Source organism: Mustela lutreola, chromosome 9, assembly GCF_030435805.1.
Source record: "Mustela lutreola isolate mMusLut2 chromosome 9, mMusLut2.pri, whole genome shotgun sequence".
Classification (NCBI taxonomy): Eukaryota; Metazoa; Chordata; class Mammalia; order Carnivora; family Mustelidae; genus Mustela; species Mustela lutreola.
The window spans coordinates 123,379,230-123,394,986 of NC_081298.1; the positions used below are offsets into that span (position 1 = coordinate 123,379,230).

Below are 15,757 nucleotides of genomic sequence, written 5' to 3' on the forward strand. Positions count from 1 at the left end.
GGACCATTAGGGAGGGAAGAGGGCTGAGGACCAAAGGGACTTAGGGGTTGGAGGAGAGGTCCCCAGGGACACGTTAGAGTGGTAGGTTGAGAACCAAAGGAGGTGTCTTGGAAGAAAAGCCAGAGTTAGAGAAAGCTTCCTTGACTCAGGAGTGCGCCTACTTCCTGTGGCAGTTCTGGGCCAAAAGTCCATATTGGAGGAATGACCACACGGACTCCCTAGTCCACGCACTGGTACTAAGCGATAAACCAAGCTGTTCAAGGTAAGGACAGGTGGGAGGGGCCCACGAGGACTTCATAGCAATTTAATTCTATGCAAATGTTGGAGTTGACCAACAGCAACATCACGGAGGAAGAAGCTCCAGGGGCGTCTTCCAGTGGCCCTAACCCACTGCCTTGTGAGAGGGAGCAGATGCGGATGGTGGAGGGGAACACAGACAGTGAGACTCTGAGGGAATAACAGCACCAAGAACTCCTTTAATGTGGGGGGCTGGGTGGGGATGGGAGATAGAGAGAGACTGGCCTCAGGGAGCTTCCAAGAGAGAAGAATGCAGTTAGTATGGGAGGCCCAACCCCACATGGAGTGGGAAGGCGACACCAGACAGGTATAAAATATCCGGTCATTCCAGGAGGTGGGGTGGGGTAGGAGGCTGTGGATGGGCCAGGGAAGCCCCCCAGAGGGCAGGATTTCAACAGGTGCCCCCAAGGGAGGGTGCTGTATGTGGGGGACCAGCATGAGGAGGGGTGACACCAGGAAGGTAGACTGCAGTCAGATCGTAAAGGGTCCTGGGTATGGGGCTGAGGAATTCAAACCGGAGCTTGGCAGTAGGAAGCAGCCATTGAAGGTTTGGGGCAGGAGACATACTGATAAGCATGTGATTCAAACTGGCTTTTAGAGCTCAGAATGGAAGTCCCACCTCCTATGGATTGAGGTGGGAAGTGCCTGGCACCAGGGAACCCTTCCAGAAGGCTGTCACTATAGTCCAGTGATCATTTTCCTGAAAAGGACCTGGAGCCACCTTGCCAGCCTCCTCGCTGTGCTGACCCTCACTTGCTGTGGCCGACAGGGCTCCTGATAAGAAGGCCAGGTTACATAGGCTGGTCGGGCAGACGTGTCACAGATAAGCAGGGTCCTCTCTCCTGCCCTGACCTTATCCAGTCACTTCTCCAGGGGCCGGGGTGGGTGTGGGTGTGTGTGGATCAAATAGCTGCCCCTGGCTTATCCCTTTCCAGTCAGCTCTCTGTTTCAAAGCTGGGGCTTTTTATGTGTGTCTGATGGTCAAGGGGGTCACCTTCCTTGCAGGTGACTTCTTTTTTCTAAAGCCCATGCTGTTTACAAAGTGACTTGTTCCTTATTATTCACCAGTATTGATTTACTTTCTTGGGTGAGGAACTCCCTGGAAGTCAAGAATTTTATCTTTTCCACAGCCTTCCGCAACCTCATACCTTGCTTTGTGCGTAGCAGGCGCGCAACAGTCTTGCCAACTACAAACCCAAGGAAACAAGCTCTCCTTGACTCTTCAGTCCTGTGCCAAGTGCTCAGACGTTCCCCCCCCCGGCTGGGTGCTGCTACAGGATCTCAGCAAAAGGAGAAGGGATACTTATCAAAGAAAAACATCCTTTCAGCAGCAGCATTTTCTGAGGATAGTGGAGGAGTTGTTCTCCCTTAGGGGGTTCTGTAAAGGTATGTAAAGAGTTAATGAAACCTCTGTCCACGGGACCTGGCCATATAAAGGCATTCCACCCAGAAGGAATGTGGGAGTCGTGCTGGGAAGCAGGTTTCACTCTAGGCTCCGGGGCCTTGGAGAGTGCTTGAGCCAAGGTTAATGTCTGGGCCGTGGGGCCTCAGGCACAAGGGGACTTCCGGTCCTTGGGGGACACTGAGAGTGATGGAGAGTATCTGACTCCCTCTGCCTGGCCTCTGGCTAGAGCAGAGGTGCCCCTGTGAGCCCAAACGGTGAGCGGCTTCTGAGTGGCGAAGCCTCAAGACCGGGGTAAACATGAGAACAACCGCTGTTCTGTGGGTGTTGCCTGTGGGCGGGCATGCTGCCCGGAACTCTTCCTATGGGACCTCACGGGCTCCCCTCGCTCTGGGAGGACAGGTGGCCAGGGCATCCACCTGGAATGCTGGCCCTCTCGGCCTGTCACGTGTCCTGGGCCTGCTGCTCATCTTCTGTGTCATTGTTGTTCTCAGCTGAATCTGAATCCCCCGGGACCAAGCACAGAGTAGGGCCTTAGGAATGACTAATGTTGGGCTCTTACCTTTGCTCTGATGTGAGCATGCAGGACATGGCCGCTCAACCTCTCTGGCTCTGTGAGGACTGGTATCCCTCGGCTTGCCAGGGAGAAACAGTCCTCTTTCTTCTCCTCTCTGTTGACAGAAGCTTCATTGCTCTAAGACGTCCTCAGACATTTATTCTGTGAAGTCTTCCGAAATTCACTCTCTCAGATCTCCTTCAATATGGTTTTTTTTTTTTTTTTTGGTATGACTCAAAGTTTTTTTGTTTTTGTTTTTCCCCTCTCCAACGATTTCCCTCACCTGCTATAACCTCCCCCAATGCCAAGCAGCCTGGCCTTTCTGAACCTGTCACCTCAGGGGGCGATGTGGCAGGGTTGAAATGCCAATAGAGTAACATATGGAGGGGAGCGGGTGAAGGGGGGGTGCAAGGCGCCAGCCTTTGCTTTGTCCTCAGCCAGCCTCCTGCTCCTTCAGGGTGAAGGAAGAAATGAAGGCATCTTGTTTTGGGCACACCATAAACTTTAGGATCCCTGAGGGGACTCTGGGCACAGACAGGGGGTTTGGGGGAAACCCCTGAGGAAGTGCAAGAGAACTGAGCTGGGGGGCGAGAGAGGGGAGGACCTGCAGGTGGCAAGGCCTTCTAAGGGGATGACTTCAGGCCTTGAATGGCCTCACAGAACTTCCTAGGCCCAGTGCGGCACAGAATAATAGGGGAATGAGTCCCCTGCCCTACGCATGGAAGGACAGGAACAGAGAGAACAGCTAGGGCAACCCGCGTGGGGCATGTCGACTGAGGTCTAGATGTGTCAGTGAACCCCAGACCAACCTGTGGATGAGATGCCCCCTTGGTGCTTTGCAAGCCCCCCAGAACTCCTGGCCACCTCAGAGAAAAGGCAAGAAGAATCACGAAGTGACAGAACTTAGGTTTCTGCTTCCCTGGGGAGGGAGACTTGGTGTAGAAAACAAGTTCTTACGGGAAAGAGAGTCATAGTTAAGCACTGAGCCTCCGGAACCAGACTCTGTGGGTTCAAATCCCAGCGAGCGGGGTGACCTCGGGCAAGCCATTCCATGTCATTTCTCTGTGCCTCGATGTTTAGTTTTTATTTTTTAATCTCTCACATGGCTGGGTCTACATGGTGATTCCTATAATTTGTGAGACAGACGTGTGTTCGCATCCTGACTCAGCCACTGACTAGCTTGTGGGACTCGGGGACAGTCACTTAACTACTCTGTGGCCACGTTGCCTCACGTTACCCCTGTTGAACTCACAGGCTTGTCAGAGATCACACAAGATGCGTGATATTCCTTTGCAGGTGCTCTATTGTGGAGTTAATGTCTAACTCAGATGCATTTTATGAAAGTTAATTATCATGATGATTCTTGTGACTTGTGAGTGGATTATGCAAAATGTGAGGGCAATCCTGTTTTTCAGCTGTGCTAAGAAATGGATGGGCTACTCCTCCGTCCTGTCCTGCCCCAGCCTGGCACAGGGCCCTATCACAGAGCGGTTCAGTAAATGTTGGTTATTAATGGGGATTCTTAAGAAATAAATGTCATTTTGTTTGCAAAGACGCTGAACCCAAGATTTGGTTCTGAGGGTCCGAAGAGGGGATCTGGGCAGGGATTGCTTGGCGGGGGCCAGTAGAACTTACAGTTTTGACTTTGCTCCGTGCTGGGGCTTAGTTTTCTAAGTGGGTCTGACCCCAGGCAGTGGTCCCAGGAACCCGCCAGGGTTGTGGGCATCTCTCCCCTTTCTTAGCTTCCATATCCTGACTGGCGTTGGCTGAAGCACATGGGTTTTAGAGGCATTCTAAATCTCAGCTCCATGCTGGACAAATGTTGTGGGCTTGCTGGGGCTGCCTATCAGCCCCTTCTGCCCCAGGGCCCTCATCTATGAACTGTTGCCAGCACTTCCCACTTGATGGGGTTCCTGTGGGCATGGAATCTGATCACGCCTGCCTGGCCCTCTGTCTGGCGCTGGGCACAGAGAGGGTGTTGCCAACATTCCTTTTCATCTCCTCCTCCCTGCTTGGGGAACTGGGTTAGCAGGAAAAACCCAAAAGCAGACAGTGGAGTTTTCATCCTGCCGAGGAAGGGTTGGCCCACAGCATGTTGGCCCCTGACGATTAACTAGATGGGCAGCCACTTAGAAGAAGCCTCCTCAGGGGTCAGAGAAGGTCAGGCTTCTGTTTGCGAAGGGGCGTATTATGTTCCGAAGACATGATACACAGCGTTAATATTTGATGAGGCCTTGGAACCTGTCGTGCACTTGGCTGGCTGCTTGCTGTGTGACTTATAAGCTATCCTGGGCCTGATGTGACAGGCCCCAAGACTTCTCTCCTACAGGGAGGAGTGGCCCAGCTGTCCCTTTAGGGAAGACAGCAGGGCTGATCTGGCTCCCCATTGGTCACTCTCCTTTTCTTGTTCCCATTTGAGAGAAAAATGATGGTAATACGTACCAACTATGACCGCTTAGGTCAGGCACTAACGGGTCTTCTTTCCTTTAGTCCTCAGAAGGGCTCATTTTACAGCTGAGAAAACCAAGGCCTGGACAAGTAAGAGACTTGCTCAAGGTCAAATAGGAAGCTGTGATCTGAGGAGGGTCAACTAACCAAGGGGAAGTGGAATGTGGGTCAACAGGCCCTCAAGAACAGGGGACGTCTGTAAGGCTCGGGCTGTGAGGCATTGGGGAAGCGGAGGAAAACAAAAAGGGTTGAGAAGACTTGTTCTTAGACACCTGCAGGCCGGCCTCAGTCTTCCCACAAGGATTGTGGCATCAACCTTTATGGCTCCTTCCATTTTTGCTTCCCCTTCCCCACTACTGCTCTTGGCCTGCTCCAGATCTTTCCCTTCAGGACCAAATAAGCCCAGGAATTTTCAGTTGCTTTTTGTGGGCTTGGAATCATGTCTGAACTGCAGGCCTGAACAGCTCCTGCCCACCTGTAGCCTAGACTGGAGGCATCCATTGTCCCCTGGGTCTTCCATGTAGTGTCTGCCGCTCTGCCCTGCCCCCCAGGACTGCTGCTGCAGGTGGCCTGTGTGTCGCCTCAGATCGTGGGCGCTCCCTCCTGGGTGCCCATGCACTTAGCACTGCATCACATTCAATCTGGCCGTCTGTGGGCTCTCCAACGTGGACACAGCCCTTGTCTGTGTGCAGTGACGGAATGACGGACTAAACAAGATCTGGGTGCAGAAGCACTCACCGCCGGGTCTGGCCTATGGTAGGGACTCCATCCGTGTAATTAGAACTCACTTTAAAGATATATATATTTTAAAGATTTTATTTATTTGTTTGTTTGTCAGATAGAGAGAAAGAGAGAGAGCACAAGCATGCAGAGTGGCAGGCAGAGGCAAAGAGAGAAACGGGCTCCCCGCTGAGCAAGGAGCCTGATGTGGGACTCTATCCCAAGACCCTGGGATCATGACCTGAGCTGAAGGCAGTGGTTTAACCAACTGAGCCACCCAGGTATCCCTAGAACTCACTTTAGAAGGGAAGCATGGATTTTTGTTCTGTAAAGGAACTTAACACATCTTGACTCAAACCCCATGCTTTCCAGATGAAGACACTGGGCCCCAGAGGGTTGAAGCAGCCTGCCTAGAGTCATATGGGGAGTGACCTGGGTGAACACCCCAAGTTCCTGGATTAAGGCTTTACGTAACATAACAATAACACCTTCCTTTTTCAATGGGGGTATAATCGACATACATTATCTTAGTTTCAGGTATATAACGTAATGATGAGTTCTTCGCATATATTTCTAACCATCACCGCGATAACTCTAGTTATATCATCTGTCGCCATATGTAATTACAGAATATTTTTCCTTGTGATGAGAACTTTTAAGATTTATTCTCTTGGTAACTTTCAGATATGCAATGCAGTGTTATTCATGAGAGCCCCCGTGCGGTACGTCCCATCCCCATGACTTATTTCATGACTGGAAGTTTCTAACCTTCTGACTCCCTTCATCCTTTCCACCCACCTTACTCCCCAGCATCAGTCTGTTCTCTGTGTCCATGGCTTGCTTGCATTGTTGTCTTTTTTTAGATCCCACATATCCGTGAGATCACAGGGTACTTGTCTTTATCTGTCTGACTTATCTCACTTAGCATAACACCCTCAAGGTCCATGCATGTCACAAATGGCAAGGTTTCCTTTATCATTGCTGAGTAATATCCCATTGTATGTGTGTGTGTGTGTGTGTGTGTGTGTGTGTGTGTGTGACACATCTTCTTTATCCTTTCCTCTGTTAATAGACACTGAAGTTGTTTCCATTATCTTAACTATTGTAAATAATGCTGCAATGAACATGGAAACACAGGTATCTTTTTGAGCAAATGTTTTCACTTTCTTCAAAAACATACCCGGAAGTGGGATTGCTGGATCATATGGTAGTTCTATTTTTATATTCTTGAGAAAACTCCCTACTGTTTTCTGTAGTGGCTGCGCCAATTTACCTTCCCACCGAAAGTGCACAAGGGTTTTCTTTCCTCCACATTCTTGCCAATGCTTATTATTTCTTGTCTTTTTGCTAATAGCCATTCTGACAGTTGCGAGGTAATATCTCATTGTGGCTTTGATTTGCATTTTTTTCTTTCTTTTAAGATTTAAAAAAATATTTTATTTATTTATTTGACAGAGAGCGAGCGCGTACAAGTAGGCTTGTGCAGTGGCAGGCAGAGAGAAAAAGGGAAGCAGGCTCCCCACTGAGCAGAGAGCCCAATGCAGGGCTTTATCCCAGGACCCTGAGATCATGACCGGATCCGAAGGGAAAGGCTTAACCCACTGAGCCACCCAGGCGTCCCAGATTGGCATTTTTCTGGTGATTATTGATGTTTTCATGTCCCTGTTGGCCATCTGAATGTCTTCTTTGGAAAAAGATCTATTCAGATCCTCTTCCATTTCTCGATTAGATTTTTTTCTTTTCTTTTCTTTCTTTTTTTTTTTTTTGCTATTGCATTCTTTATATATTTTGAACATTAACCCCTTGTCTGATACATAATTTATAAATATTCTCTCAGGAGGTTGCCTTTTCATTTTCTAGATGGTTTCTTTTGCTGTGTGGAATCTTTTTAGTTTGATGTGGTCCCACTTGTTGATTTTTGCTTTTGTTGCCTTTGCTTTTGGTGTCAAATACAAAAAATCGTCACCAGGACCAGGCAGCTTACTGCCTATGTTTTCTTCTAGGAGCTTTAGGGTTTCAGGTCTTACATTCAAGTCTTTAATCCATTTTGAGTTACTTTTTATGTCTGGTGTAAGAGTATGGTCCAGGTTCATTCTTCTGCATGTAGCTGTCCAGTTTGCCCAACACCATTTATTGAAGAGACTGTCCTTTCCCCATCATGTATTCTTGGCTCCTTTGTCATAAAATAATTGACCATATACGTCAGGTTTACGTCTGGGCTCTCTCTTCTGTTTCATTTCTCTATGTGTCTGTTTTTATGCCATTATTGTACTTTTTTCTTTTTTGAGGGAGATAGAGAGAAAGGGATAGAGCCTGATTGGGGTGGGGGTGGGGGGAACAGCCCAGGGAGAAGGAGAGAGAGAATCTTACACAGGAGCCTTACACAGGGCTCAATCTCATGACCCTGAGATCATGACCTGAGCCAAAATCAAGATGCTTAATCTACTGAATCACCCAGGTGCCCCAATACCATACTGTTTTAATTACTAAAGCTTTGTAATATAGTTTGAAATGGTATCTCCAGCTTTGTTTTTCTCTCAAGATTGCCTTGGCTTTTTGGTTTTGTGTGTGTATGTGTGTGTTTCCATACAGATTTTAGAATCGATTTTTCTATTTCTGTGAAAAATGTCATTAGAATTTTGATAGAGATTGCATTGAATCTGTAGATTGCCATTGGTAGTACGGGCATTTTAACAGTGGTGTAATACCCTGAGATGCCCTCTCCTACCCTTGGCTCTGGAATTTAGAGGACCACCCCCCCCCCAACCACCCTCCTCCAGCCATGCCTCTCTTTATGAGTAAGGAGTCCACAGGGCCAGGAAGTTGTGACTAACTAGAGTCCATGTCCCTCTTTGAGAAAGTTCTCTAGATACCTAGGGAAACTTTAGGGAACCTAGAATTCCCAGACCAAATGGCCCCAAACCTACTTCTAGTCTTCTTCAGGCCTCTTTTCTAGGTCCATCCTACCAAAGACAGAGAGCAAAGCCAGTATGGCCAGTCTGTGCTCCCCTAGATCAGAGAGTGCTAAGTTGGATGGCTGTTGATAGGAAGTGTGGTTAGAGGTTGGACATGTAGTTTGGGACATGGGCAGGGGGAAATGGGGATAGGAAGAGGAGTCCATGAGCCCAGGGATAAGAATTTGGGGGCAGGCTCTCTCAGTACAGCAGAATTCCAAGGTGGATAAGAGTTCTGCATTTGCATGTGGACTTCTAAGTCACTGAATATGCATTTGTCAGGATAGGATGGTATAACGTATTTTATTTGCTTGTTAGCTTGGTCTGCAAGTTTCAAATATTAGACGTATGTGTAGGGGTCTCCATTTGAACTATTGTGCTGCGCCCCACAAATGTTAGAGGTGGCCTGCATCGTGGCGATCTATTCTGAGAGCCTCAGAACAGATTAAAAAGCCAGAGAATCCCTCAATGAGGTGACTGGGAGAACATGGCTGAGTGTTTCTTTTTCCTAGTACCTTGTGGATGTTCAAAATATCAAAAAGCACAGATAATAGTGTGAGAATGTGAACAGGCTATAAGTAGGACTGGAAGGATCATCAGCACTGTTGTGTTAACATATCTGCTCTTGAAAAGAGCTCTTTGGTCTTCAGATCAATTTTGCTTTAAATTAAAAAAAATTTTTTTTTTTTTCATTTTAGAGAGAGAAAGCCCATGAGTGGGGTGAGAGAGGCAGAGAGAAAGAGAGAGAAAATCCCAATCAGGCTCTATACTCAGTGGGGAACGCAGGGCTCCATCTCACGACCCTGAGATCATGACCTGAGCTGAAATCAAGAGTCAGAAGCTTAACTGACTGAGCCACCCACGTGCCCCAAGATCAATTTTGCTTTAAAATTAAAGGAGCCTTTGAAAATGCTGTAAAGATTTCACATCTAGGTCTTATCCACACTAACAAGGTCTTTTATTATAATAAACAGACTTTTATTCCCTATTCCTCAAAATCAGGGGTCCAGGGAGGGTGTGCAGTTTGCCCTGTGCCTGTCTCCTTCCTTTGCCTTCTCTCCATGGATAAGTGTCTCAGACTCAAAGGTGAGGGGATGGGCACCCGAGGGCAACGTGAGGTTAGAACCTTCATTCAACCAAAAGAAAACCCTTTCCTGTGTCCTGTCAGCTTGTCTAGAAAGCTGGAGAAGCTGCCTGCCTGCAGACTCACCTTCTTGCTGTGAGGTGAGTGTGCCCTTGGCTGTGACGCTGCCCTGCCAAGGTTGGCAGGAAACTACGCCCTGGGCTACTGTGCAGCCATCCCTGCAGGAAAACCTCCTTCCCTCCCCTGGTGGCGTGTTCGCTGTCTCTGTTTATTGCCCAGCCTCTCGTTCCCAGAACTCCCTGGAGGATTCACAAGTCTCAGACAATGAGGTGCCTCATCTGGAGAGAAAGGAGGGGCACGGAAGTCACCAGAGTCCGCATGGACACTTTGACCTTGGAGTGGCTGTAGCTCCTTATTCCTGTTGACTGAAACTACCCAGCAGGGCTCAGGGTCTGACTGTGTTGCCAAAAGGGGCGGTGGGGGAGCAGGAAGGGCTCTAACAAGCAATTTGGGGGCAAGCTGAGGGCTCATTTCTGAGGTCAGAAGTGGAGCCCTATGACCTCTCAGGTAATATAACACTGAGTTATTCCCCCATAGCCTGGGCCAGAGGGACTGACCTTCAGCGAGAGTATGAGGTCAGGTAAGTCTGGTGTTGGTCCAGCTCGCTTTCATTGCCTCTTCCCCCTAGAACCCTCTAGAACGAATGCTTGCTGCTCTGGTCCCTCACCAGCATTTACCTATGCCTCTCGGCTCCCAGGGCTAATGCTGGGCTTCCTGCCTGGGTACCATCGTGCTACCTCCCTCCTGGATGACAGTTTCTACCCTTGAGAGCTAAGGTTTGCAACAGACACATAGACCAAGTTCCCTGGTTGGCATTTTCTCTTCCCAGAGCTCTAGTTACTAATGGGAGGCAGGGCAGAAGTGACCCTCCTGTTCCAGAGAAGCATTGTTCCTTTAGTCCCAGATCGCTTATTTCCTAACAGCCAGGTGAGGTATGTACTGGTCCATAGGGCAGGCTGCCTATGAGAATTCGAGAATACTGCAGGCAGGCACAGGCCCCACTCGGTGGACTTGAGGTGGGATTCCAGCCTTCCTTGCCCCTTGCCTGGATACCTTGGTGCTCTGAGCTATCTCTTATCTGAAAGTGCCCCACAGGAGTGATTCTAATGGGAAGGATTCCAAGCCTGGGAGGAGAAGAGAGTTTCAGACACAGATGAGGCCTTACAGTTTCAGACACAGGTGAGACCCTCTCCTGAAGGTGTCTATTTCACCGATGAAGGCCGGATGTGTCTCACTGGCTCAGTCTTTGCTAAGTATCCAACCCTGGCAGAAGCACGGACACCCGCGTGTGTGCCTTCATAATGGGCCACACTTTTAGGAACATGACCTTACTTGATCCAGTGACAACTTTGGGCAGTAGCAAGGGTAAGAATATTACACCTGTTTTACAGATGAGAAAACTGAGACTGAAGTGATGTATACAGATTCACTCGGCTAGAAAAATGGCAAAGTTGGAACTGCGGTCCTCCAGCATTACCTGTTCAACAACCACTCCATGTTGTCTCTTACCAGACGGACTCGCAAAGACGAGCTTTCTTCTTAATTTTCTAGAAGGTACAAATGTTTCAGAAGTCGTTCGTGTGTCTCCAGACTATGGCCCATTTACCCCCACATTTTCTCCTGTCCTACTGGCCATTTTGACTAGGGTGTCCTAACAGCGTTATACACCTGTTAATGTTCTGGAGAGGCTTTTTCCCAACAGTCTCAGGAGGTGGGCAGGGCAGGTCCTCTGTGAGGTACAGATGAGCAAACGGAGATGCCATGCTCATACGCCTGGCTTGGCACCAACAGCCAGTTCTTCTCATTTGTAAGCCCAGTGAGCTTCCGGCCTCGTCATGCTGCCTCTTCCAGAGGACCAAGGAAGCATAAGCAACTGCCTACAGGAAACATGCTTCCCTTCCTCCACAGACACAGTGTTCCAGGAGAACCAGACTCCATGGAAACAGAACAGAGAGGGTGTGTACCAGGCATGTCTTCTAGGCCCACTCTACTTCTCCTCAGAAGCTGGTGAGCCGCCCGCCTATATTCCCAGGGGGTCGGTCCTCTTTTGTAGCCTCCTTCCCAACAGGCCAGAATCACTGACTCACAGAATATCAGACAAGAAAGAGAACCACCCATCTTCTTTCTAGTCTACTGCCTTCCTTCTAGGCAGAAGGAGATTGTTTTGTTTTCCGGCTTTCTTGGCGGTATAAAATTTGTAAGGTATCTAAAGGTACAGTGTGATGATTTGCTATATGGATACACTGCGAAAGGCTTTTCCCTGGTGAGTTAATGAACACATTCTTCACCTCATGAATTTATTTATTTATTTTTGTGAGAACATCGAAGTTCTACTCTCAGCAAATTTTGGTCGTACAGTACAGTGTTATCAAAGGTAGTCACTGTGTCATGCCTTAGAGCCGCAGACTTCATTCATCTGATACCTGAAAATTCTTTTTTTTTTTTTTTTTAAGATTTTATTTATTTATTTGACAGATAGAGATCACAAGTAGGCAGAAACAGGCAGAAAGAGAGAGGGAAACAGGCTCCCTGCTGAGTAGAGAGCCCGATGCCGAACTCCATTCCAGGACCCTGAGATCATGACCTGAGCCGAAGGCAGAGGGTTAACCCACTGAGCCACCCAGGCGCCCCTGATAGCTGAAAATTCTTACCCTTTTACCAGCCTCTCCTTCTCTCTCCCACCTCCAATCTCTGCCAACTGTTTCTCTACCCTCCCTTTCTAGGCGTTCAATCTTTAAAAAAAATTTTTTTTTTCGATCGCACGGGTAAGTGGTACCATGCCGTATTTGTCTTCTTTGCTTTATTTCACTTAATGTGATTTTCTCTAGATGCATCCATGTTGATGCAAATGACGGAATTTCCTTCTTCTTTTTTTTTTTTTAAGGCAGAATAATATTCTACTGTACAAATAGGCCACATTTTCTTGATTCATTTATCCACTGACAGACACGTAGGTTGTTTCCATAACTTGACTATTGTGAATAATGCAGCAGTGAGCATAGGAGTGCAGACATCCCTTCAAGATAATAGTTTTATTTCCTTTAGATATATACCCAGAAGTGGGAATCATGTGGTAGTTATGTTTTTAATTTCTTAAGGAATCTCCATACTGTTTTCCATAGTGGTTGTTCCCATGTATGTTCCCATCAACAGTAGTCAAGTGTTCCCTTTTCTTCACATCCCTGCTAGTATTTGTTATCTGTTTTTTGTTTTTGTTTTTTTTTCTGAGACTAGCCATTCTGACTGGTGTGAAATGCCATCTCACTGTGGTTTTGGTTTATTTGCATTTCCTTGATGATGAATGATGTCAAGCACCTTCTCATGCACCTGTTGGCTATTTCCATGTCATTTTTGGAAAACCATCTATTCAGATCCTTCCCTCATTTTTAAATTGGGTTGTTTTTTTTTTTGCTTTTGAGTTGTGTGAGTTCTTTATATACTTTGGATATGAACCTCTTATTGGATATGTGGTTTGCAAATATTTTCTCCTATGCTACAGGTTGCCTTTTCATATTGTTGATGGTTTTCTTTAGATATCCTATGTTCATGGATGGGAAGAATTAATACTGTTAAAATGTCCATGTGACCCAAAGCAATCTACGGAGTCAATGCAATCTTTATCAACGTTCTGATGGCATTTTTCACAGAAATAGAAAAAACAATCCTAAAATTTGTATGAAATCACAAAAGCTTCTGAATACCCAAAGCGATCTTGAGGAAGAACAAAGTTGGAGGCCTCACACTTCTAGATTTCAAACTACATTTCAAATCCATAGTAATTAAAACCATGTGGAACGGGTATAAAAACAGGCATATAGGCCAGTGGAATAGAACAGAGTTCAGAAATAAACCTATGTATATATGATCAATTAATTTTCAACAAAGGAGCCAAGAATATACAATGGGGAAAGGATAGTTTTTTCAGTAAATAGTACGGGAAACCTGGACAGCCACATGCAAAAGAATGAAACTGGATCTGTATTTTTTGCTAAACACAAAACCCAACTCAAAATGGATTAAAACTTGAACGTAAGACTGTAACACCCCGAAGAAAACACTGGGGGTAAGCTCCTTGATATCAGTCTTGGCAATGACTTTTGGGGTTTGACACCAAAAACAAAGGCAACAAAGGCAAAAGTCAACAAGTGGAACTACATCAAACTAAAAAGCTTCTGCCCGGTACAGATGAGGAAACAGTGAGGCTCTAAGAGAGATAGGTTAAGTGACTTGCTCAAGGCCACCCCACTACACATATCCATAATCTGGAGATCAGTCCTGGGAACAGTGCATGGCTGCTGTCCTCTGAAGGAGACCCAGGAGACACGGTGAGAAACGTGGAGTAATAGAAGGTTGACAGCTCATTGCTTGTTCTCAATCTGAGGTCTGGGCTCAGCTGGCTTGCCCTGACTCCCTTTTACCTGGAAGAAAAATATTTCTACTTTCATACTAAGCCTTTTGTGTCCTAGACCTGTTACTTTACCCCTTGCAGATTCCCATTTTTATTTCTGGGAAAAGTGGATTCCTCAACACACATTTACAGAATACTTCTGTCGTAAAAGGCTTTGTGCTAGAACAGGGGCTACCCAATGAGCAAGGCAAGCCTGGATCCAGTCCTCAGTCTAGCAGAAGCAGAAAGGCTGCCTAAAATGATTAATCCTAGAATTAGTTAATTCTATAATTAATCCTGAGAATGCCTTGGATAATCAGCATTCACAACTTGGTCGGGCTCATGTTAGGTGGCCCCTACCTGCCCTGTTCTGGATCCTGAGCTGCTTTTCCCAGCCTCTGGATCTGTACTATTCTGTGCTGGTTTCCTGATGCCCACCTCGGGCCCCAGATAGTGATTTATGGGTATCTACGTGGATGACCCACACCACTGTGTTCTCCTGCTCGGCCTGAGCACCTGAATTTATCCCTGTGCTAGTTACTGGGGATGGGATGATGAACAAGTCAGACATGGCTCCTGTTTTTAGAAATGCCTGCTGGTTCCTGGCCTCTATTCTCTGGCCAGGGATATTAATGTCTTTCCTGTTCATTTGGAGTCGTTGAGCATTAGCTTTGGCTCTATTACACAGAATCTAGCTTACGTGTGTCTTCCCTTTGATCTCACATCCATCTCCACCCTAAACTTTGATGTTTGGGTCCATGGTAACTGTACATCTCCTTCCCTGATGACCAGACCCCCAGCCGTAGTCTCACCTCACGCAAGACAGCTTCCTGCCACCACGCCCACTAGCTTAGCCTACTTTCTTTCTTTCTTTTTTTTTTTTTTTTTTTTTTTTTTTAGATTTTATTTATTTATTTGACAGAGAGAGAGAGAGAGAGAGGATGAGAGAAGGAACACAAGCAGGGGAGGCTAGAGAGGGGGAAGCAGGCTTCCCGTGGAGCAGGGAGCCTGACGTGGGGCTTGATCCCAGGATGCTGGGATCATGATCTGAGCCAAAGGCAGATGCTTATCAATTGAGCCACCCAAGCATCCCTGCTTGGCCTACTTTCTAGTTCTGTCCCTTCTTGTACCACTTCTTCTGAGGCAACCCTGAGGCTGACCCATCATAATAGACCCTTGATATAAACCTAGGAATTAAATCAACTCCAGAGTGGTTCAGAAATTTCAAGAACCTCTAGAACAATCTAGAAGAGTTGGCTGTAGTTCGATAGTATGCTCTGTGTTGAGATGACCTCTTTTTATTCCAGGGCTTTTCTGTGCTCCAGAAGTTTAAAAGAAAGGAAAGAGAGTCTTGTGGGTGTGCATCAGGGTGAGATGAGAAACTCATCATACAGAACTTGAGTCTCTAGAGAAAGTTGGAAGCCTCAAGCCCAGCCACCTGGGGGGCCTTGACACCTCCGGGTGCTGCCTGTTACTGGCTGATCCGGGGGAGTATTTTCTTCCCTCCAGGCTTCCTTAGAACAGGTCTGCCCACACAGAAAGCAGAAACAAAGCTGACCTGTGAGCTGCTTTGTTTTCTTTGAGTGCCTTTTTAGATTTTTGCATGGGCTGCTCCTCTGGATTACAAACCTTTGTTGGCATTCATGAACTTCCTTCATACCTACACAAGGTAGATGCAGACAATTGTGTGGGCACCAAAGCTAAGGCTCTTTGAGACAGATGACCAGACCCCTGCTGAGGGGCAGCCATTGGCCATTTTTTCTGTTACCTGGCTCGATTCAGTCACCGGGTTACTAACAAGCCTACTAACTATTCTAGTCCCTACTTAAAGTGAGCTTGGAACGTTTCC

General features: G+C 47.1%; 1 long non-coding RNA gene across 1 annotated transcript; it reads left to right on the forward strand.

The window, feature by feature from the left end:
- The first annotated feature begins 1,587 nt into the window (after positions 1–1,587).
- Positions 1,588–15,343, forward strand: LOC131808202 (uncharacterized). The gene is made up of 3 exons (XR_009344724.1): positions 1,588–1,683; positions 10,913–11,075; positions 13,055–15,343. It is a non-coding gene; the product is annotated as an uncharacterized LOC131808202 (long non-coding RNA).
- The last annotated feature ends 414 nt before the right edge of the window (positions 15,344–15,757 follow it).